A 7,613-nucleotide genomic window follows, 5' to 3' on the forward strand; every position below is an offset into this window, starting at 1 on the left:
GGAAGGGGTTACAATGCACCCCCCCCTCCCAACTAAATATATCCACTAATTGTCAAATACCGTGTCAACGTTCTACTTCAGAATAATAAAGTTATATCTGCGTTAAAATCAATTTTAGCATTGCAATAGCTAAATGCAAATGGAGGTCATTACACATAGCCATACTGTCACTCATTCAGATAAAACTGGTCTAAAATGTTGTATATGAACAGGTATTTCAAACCCAAGACTTAAAATCGAGCTCATTTGAGATGCTGTTACTTGCAATGAGGAGATATCACTATTAATAGGCTATCCAACCCGTTTATCATTCAATTCCCCTGCAGCACGCGTTGAAGCCTGATTTTGGAATAAATCCGTGATTTTGAGCACTTCGATCATTTTTTGTGACCATGAAATTCCGCAACAGTTGATCAGAATATTGAATTAAGATAGGCTAGATTGACGGGGGAGCTACATAAACACCAGTAAACTGACGAGAGATGATGTGCAGGGTAACATGACAGCAGGATAAACTATTTTGTTTTGTTACCTATTAAGAAAAACGCCTCAACTCAAGATATCAGAATAGACAGGCTGCTCTTGGTTGTCTTTTCTTAATTTTTGCAGATATTAATGTTTTGTGAGTATGAAGACACACCAAAAGGGTGATACCCAGCCAACTTACTAATATCAAACTGACATTTATTAAATAACAGCCTAGTGCAACAGAAAGCCGATGAGGTGTGGTTTATCACGTCATTGATATTGAGAGTGTGGGGATGCACTGAACAATGTGGGGTGCATGCTGTCAGCAGCTAACAAGGACATAACTAAAGGTAGAATGAATCATGATGGTGCTAGGTATGCTGCTGCGACCGGCCTCGGGGCAAGCGGGGTGAAACAGACTGGGAGGACCGCAGGGCGCAGTCATTTCGTTAGACTTCAGCCACGACCTCAAGTCCACAGACAACACATGCACAAGACAACAGGCTCTGGGCGCGTCACACACATCTTATTGGGAGATTCCTTCAGTTTTCCAAAAGAATCGCCTTTCATATATTTGTTCTCGTCGCCAGATGCCGCTGGAACGCGCTCCCTGATGACGTCACACCTCTGTGAAAGCCCAAAGCCTCTATGAATGAAGCGCTCTCTCGCCGGGTGCGGTGGCGCGGCCTGTAATCCATGCTACTTGGAGGCTGGGCTGGCGGATCGTTTGAGCTCGGAGCTCGGAGCTGCAGTGCCTATGCCGATCGGTGTCCGCCCTAAGTTCGGTATCCCATATGGTGCTCCTGGGGGAGCTCCGGGACAACCATGTGGTCTAAGGAGGGTGCACCGCCCAGGTCGGAGACGGAGCAGGTCAAAGCCCCCGTGCCGCTCAGTAGTGGGATCTGCCTGTGAATAGACCTGTAGTCCAGCCTGAGTAATCCAGCGGGACCCAGTCTTTTTCACTCCCTTCTACTGGTTCCAACACACTGGGGACAACACACACGCTCAACAACATGTTTCCAACATGTACAGCAGCTCATCACTGCTGCTTTACTCTCTGGTCTCCATGGAAACCTTCACAAACCAGCAGGCAATGCGGCACCACAGATACAGTAAACTACAGGTTTCTTTCACTCCTCGTCACAGACTGGAGAAGAGAATTCCTCCAGGATGACTTCCTGTTGACTGCTAGGCGTGTAAAAGCGTGTAGGCTTATGAGAATGTCGAAATAGTAAAAAAGCTCATGAGTGTCTAAATTTGCAATCAGCCTCAGGGCAGATAAAATGTAGTAAGTTACTTTATTACTAATATTCAGTGTCCCCAAATTACATCTCACATGATTGGTCTCCTGCTGGTTATACTACAACACTTACTTGGAAAATAACAGTGTGTAATGGGGAGAAAAGGTCAGTCCCTGACAATCACACTTCCAGAGTGTGTGTGTGTGTGTGTGTGTGTATAATAGCCTATATATACATACAGATGTCACTAAACAGATAGCTGATGTCAAAACAGGCTTATCCTTAAATGAATGGCATGCGTAGTTGACCAAACACACCATGAAATTAAAATAAACAACTCATTACTCTTGGATGAATGAATAAATCGTTTTTTTTTTTATTAAACAGAGTGAGACAACAACAACACAAGTGTGTGTGTGTGCGTGTGTGGGTGTATCTAACTGGAAAAACAAGAACAAAGTGAAGACCGGGATAATATTGGGTATACAGTATAAGTGTTGAGAAGAGAAAACCTTGTGGAAACAATAATAGTTAGCATTAAATGACTCCTGTATTGGTCCTCATTTCCCGGAGGGGGTGCCCGCGGGGCCTGGTCTATCCCACCAGAGCTGTCCACCGTTGAGTGTGCAGCAGTCAGATAAGGTCTTAGCCTGTTCTGCTCTGTGCAGCCCGATTCCCATGATTGCGTTGTGCATATACAATGAAGACAAGTATATCGCTTCATTATGGGCCTCTGATATAAATATAGAGAGTTGACCATTCAGAAGAGGTACTATTTAATCAATTTCCCTAGAGATACCTTCACAGTCTGGTAAGTCAAACTAGCAGGCATCAGTCGTCTACCAGTTAAAAACACAGTATAATTATGCCGGTGCACATACAATAAAGCTATTTAATCAACGCCGTAGAAGGATGTATCAACTCTTGCATACCCTGGAAGATGGCGACAAAAGCATACAACGGAGTCCAATGGGAGTGTCGCCACTCTGTCCTCTCTACCCCAGCAGCATGACTGTTACGACCTGGTGATCGGAATCCTCTACGTAGAATACTGTACATTACACACTGTTTAATGTGAGCTGTCAGCATTTAACCGTGTTTAATTCTGCTACTATAGCTAAAGGTAGGTTAACATTACCTGCTGTCGAGTGTAAGTCAGGCCAGAAATGAGGCCCTGAAATGTTCCTCACTTATTCGTCCTCGCTACTACAGTTTGGCACCGCATTTCGGTACCAACCCTAGTTAGGACTAAAGAAAAGAAGCAGGTACACGTCAGCGTAAGGTTACAGCGGACGTTGCCTTTGTTTAAACAAAGGTTAGTAAAAGGTTATTGTTCTGCAGCACAACAGTTAAGTTTAGCAAAAAACTACTAGTTAAGTTAAGCTATCTACTTTGACCTCCTCCCACCGTGTATCTTTGTGCTCTTTTCCTTTCGTGGCTATAGCCTATGAACCATGGTTCAAGGTGTGGATGACAGCATGTGGCCACTGAGATGGGTATGGCTGCAGCCTGAGCGTCCCATGTCATCCGTCCCGTCTCATGCGTCCCGTCTCATGCGAGGTGTGTCCAACGGCAAATTCAGAGGTCAATATACGAATCGCAAATAATTTCCCAGATGGAGTCAAGGGTAAATTCGTGACCACATTTGTTACAATCAATTGAAAAACGTTAATAACTGTTAAGTAACAATTTGCCATATATATATATTTGCTCATTTCTGATTGTGGTTGTATTGTTCCTATAACGTAGCTACATCGATGAAACCTGCATCAGCGTCGCAGCCATTTCTGCCAACTAACAGCAGGACCTCCTGAGGATCCACCGATCTGCACACCAACAACAGACTACAACAATAACAGTCCACTCTTTCCAAGACTTTTTATTTTATTCTTAGGCCATATTGTGTTTCACACTTCACGGGACATTGCTGCAAATACAACTGCTTATCAGCATGGCGAGAGCTTCGACTGTTATAGCTCTACCAGCACTGCCTCGCTGTCGGTCTAGACCCGGGGCAGAATGCTGTCGGGTCTCCTGGACCGGGGCAGAATGCTGTCGGGTCTAGACCCGGGGCAGAATGCTGTCGGGTCTCTGGGACCCGGGGAGAATGCTGTCGGGTTCTCGGCCCGGGGCAGAATGCTGTCGGTCTCCGTGACGGGAAATGTGCGGGTCTAGCCGGGGCAGTGCTGTCGGGTCTCTGGGACCCGGGGCAGAATGCTGTCGGTTCTCCGGGACCCGGGCGAATGCTGCCGTCTCTGGGACCCGAGGCAGAATTCTGTCGGGTCTCCGGACCCGGGAAGAATGCTGTCGGGTCTCTGGACCCGGGGAAGAATGCTGTCGGGTCTCTGGGACCCGGGCAGAACACGGTTGTATTACCGCGGTCTCGGCCTTCAGGTCTCTTGGACCCATCCTGCATTGGACTGCGTAGCTCTGCTGCCACGGCCTTGGGCTAGAATGCGATTGAATTTTTCTTACACTTCCGCCAGCGGTTCTATTGTTTGTGTTGTAGCCTTTTGTTAGAAAGGGGGGAAAAAAATTAAAAACAAAACCAAATGCTTGACCTCTGTCGGGAGAGAAATTCCTTCTATAGCTGCAACTTTGATCCAAGTTGCAGAGGGAATTTTTTAGTTTGTCTATAATCCAAATTTATTTTAGAGACGGACATATATTTTTAAATATTTAAAAAAAGTACATATATTTCATTCATTAGCATGATGGTTGACGTGAGCTTTTACTTTGAAAAGTAAGAGAGGTGTAGTATTTTTTCCAGATGCAAGCTCTTATTTTGAAAAGTAGAAACTCGGAGATGGCAGAAGGATTCTTTTAGTTTGTCTATAATCTGCATTTATTTCATAGACGGACATATATTTTAAGTGTTTTTATTCATCAGTATGATAGTCTGCATTTATCTTATAGACATGTTTAGTTAAAAAAAACAACATATTTTATTCATTTGTATGATTGCCGTAACGACAATCATGCAAATGAATAAAATACTTTAATATTTGTGTTTTTTTTTAACTAACGTTAAAAAACATCAAATTTAAAAGTATTTTATTCATGATAGTTGAGGCAGGCTTATTTTATTCCAGACAATAGTCTGCATTTTATCTGTCAACACAAGCATAACATTAGAAATGAGCAATATATACATATATGGCAAAATGTGTTACTTTAACCAGTTTTTAAACGTTTTTCAATTGATTGCAACAATGTGGTCACGAATTTACCCGTGACCTCCATCTGGAAATTATTCGCATTTCGTATTTTTGACCGTCGGATTTACGTTGACACACCTCCGCAGACAGGGGACCGCATGAGACGGGACGGATGACATGGACGCTCCAGCTGCATCCATTACTCTTGGGCCAATTGCAAAAGACAGGGTTACCAGCACTGTTGTTTTTCAATATCCTTATCACTCTATATCTACATGTATGCATAGTGAAACGGTTATTCTTTGTTTCATTATTAGATGACTAGTTTAGGAAAAGAAAGCATATCGTGATTTCGTTATTAAACAGGAATATATCAACCATTCCATGGATGCAATATATTCACATTGAAACGCATTTTTCTCTGGTTGTTCCTCTATCTCTAAATAATCATTTTGAAGACATTACAGCCTCTGTGGTTTTAGACTTGTGCAAGGAAATCCATACATGACAGAGAGCCGATGCTGTAAGGTTTCCTATGATGACCAGATAAATAAGTCACAGAAAGCCATAAACTGTTTCATTTTTTAGTCTTGGTTTTGGTTTTATCTTTTTGTTCGGGGGGGGGGGTTGAAATTTAAGATGTTTTTAGTCAGTCATATTAAGCTTTTGGTGAAAACTGACTATTATTTTTCATGCTGTAATTTGAAGCATTAATTTTAATTTGAAAGTGTTTTGGCTGTGGGTGCAATGTCTTTCATGCCCAAGGTAAAGTTAGATGATTCCTGTAAGCAAATTGGAAAGTGTAGTGCTGTAAATTAATAAACATATGCAAAGTTATTGCTCTAACAAACAAATATATAAATTTAAATTCACTCCGTTGTTGTGTGAGTTGCTAAAGTGGGGTAAGGTTATTGTGTACCTCACTGCTTCATACACTGACGTTTTATTGTATATTTGCGGTAATTTACTGCCAACGTGTTGCCAGTAAATTAGATTAGATAAAATTAGATTATACTTATTTATCCCACACGGGGAAATTTTGTTGTACAGCAGCAGCTTTTTTCAATAAAGCAAAAACAAAAACAAACACAAACAGTAAGCACACAAAATACAGGCAAACAATAGACAATGAAAATATGGTAGACTGAGTAAGCAAAATGGCGTCAAATAAATTTTTAAAGTGCGGTTGCCATGACAAGAACAATATTGCAGTGTAAGTGACGTTAAATTAATTGAATGTGTAATTAGAGTAATAAGCAAGAGTGGTGCATATTTAAATTATATTAACCTGTGACCATAAATATTGAATGTAATACTTGTAATAAATAAAAAATACCAATATAAAGATAAACAGAAACGTTGTGGTGTTAGATGGGAGAAAAACAGGAACAGAAACTGAAACTCCAACATCATCAGGTATAGTGCAGGTGTTGTAGAGTCTGACAGTGCCGGGATAATGACCTGCGGTACCTCTCCTCTTACACCGTGGGGTATCAGTCTGCTGCTGAAGGAGCTGCTCAGACCCCACAGTGTCATGTAGGGGGTGAGAGGTGTTGTCCATGATGGATGTCAGCTTGGCTAACATCCCCTCTCCCCTACTTTCTCTATGGGGTCCAGGACAGTCCAGGACAGAGCTCGCTCTCCTGATCAGTCTATTGAGTCTGCTTCTGTCCCGGTCCGAGCTGCCCCCCCTCCAGCAGACCACAGCGTAGAGGATGGCAGAGGCCACCACAAGTCATAGAAAGTCCTGAGAGAGTCTTGCCCACTCCAAAGGACCTGAGTCTCCTCAGCAATGGAGGCGACTCTGGCCCTTCTTGTAAGAGCATGGGTGTTTCAGTCCAGTTCGTTTATTGTTATAGTGAACACCCAGGAACCTGTAGCTCTCCACTACCGCAATGTCCTATCCCTGGATGCTCACCGGTGAAAAGGGGATGTTTTCCTCCTGAAGTCGACATAACAGTCGTCTCCTTTGTCATGCTGGTGTTGAGCTGAACTGTTGTCCCACCAGCTACAAAGTCCCTGATGACCATCTGTATTCCAGATCGTTCCCCTCAGAGACACAACCAACAAAGGCTGTCCATGGAGAACTTCTGATGTGGCAGTGGGTGTGTTGTTGTGTAAGTCCGAGGTGTAGAGGTGAAAAGGAAGGGGGAGAGCACCGTACCCTGAGGGGCACCTGTGCTGCAGTGCACCACATCAGACACACAGTATGGAGCTTCACTACTGTGGTCTTTTGGTGAGGTAGTCCGTAGTCCATGCAGCCAGGTGTTGGTCCACTCCGGCACTCCATCTTCACTTTGAGCAGCGAGGCTGGACGGTGTTTAAAAGCACTGGAGAAGTCGAAGAACATGACTCTCACAGTGCTCCCGCTGTCCTCTATGTGGAGCGCGATCGGTTCAGCAGGTAGATTACTGGGTCGTCCACCCCAATCCCGGCTGGTAAGCAACGCAGGGGGTCCAGTTTGTGTGCCCCCAGGGTCGCGGGTGACGCAGGATGATCCTCTCCATGTCTTTCATCAGGTGAGAAGTCAAGGCAACAGGCCTGAAGTGGTTTGCTCCCGGGGCGCGGCGACTTTGGTACCGGAACCACACAGGAGGTCTTCCACAGGGCTGGGACCTTCTCCAGGCTCAAGCTCAGGTTGAATAAGTGCGTGAGCACACCACAGAGCACAGTCCCTGAGGAGACTAATGCCGTCCGGGCCCGGGGCCTTCCTTGCCTTGATCTTCTTGAGTTGTTACCGCAAGTA

Source organism: Etheostoma spectabile, chromosome 10 (genome assembly GCF_008692095.1).
Source record: "Etheostoma spectabile isolate EspeVRDwgs_2016 chromosome 10, UIUC_Espe_1.0, whole genome shotgun sequence".
Classification (NCBI taxonomy): domain Eukaryota; kingdom Metazoa; phylum Chordata; class Actinopteri; order Perciformes; family Percidae; genus Etheostoma; species Etheostoma spectabile.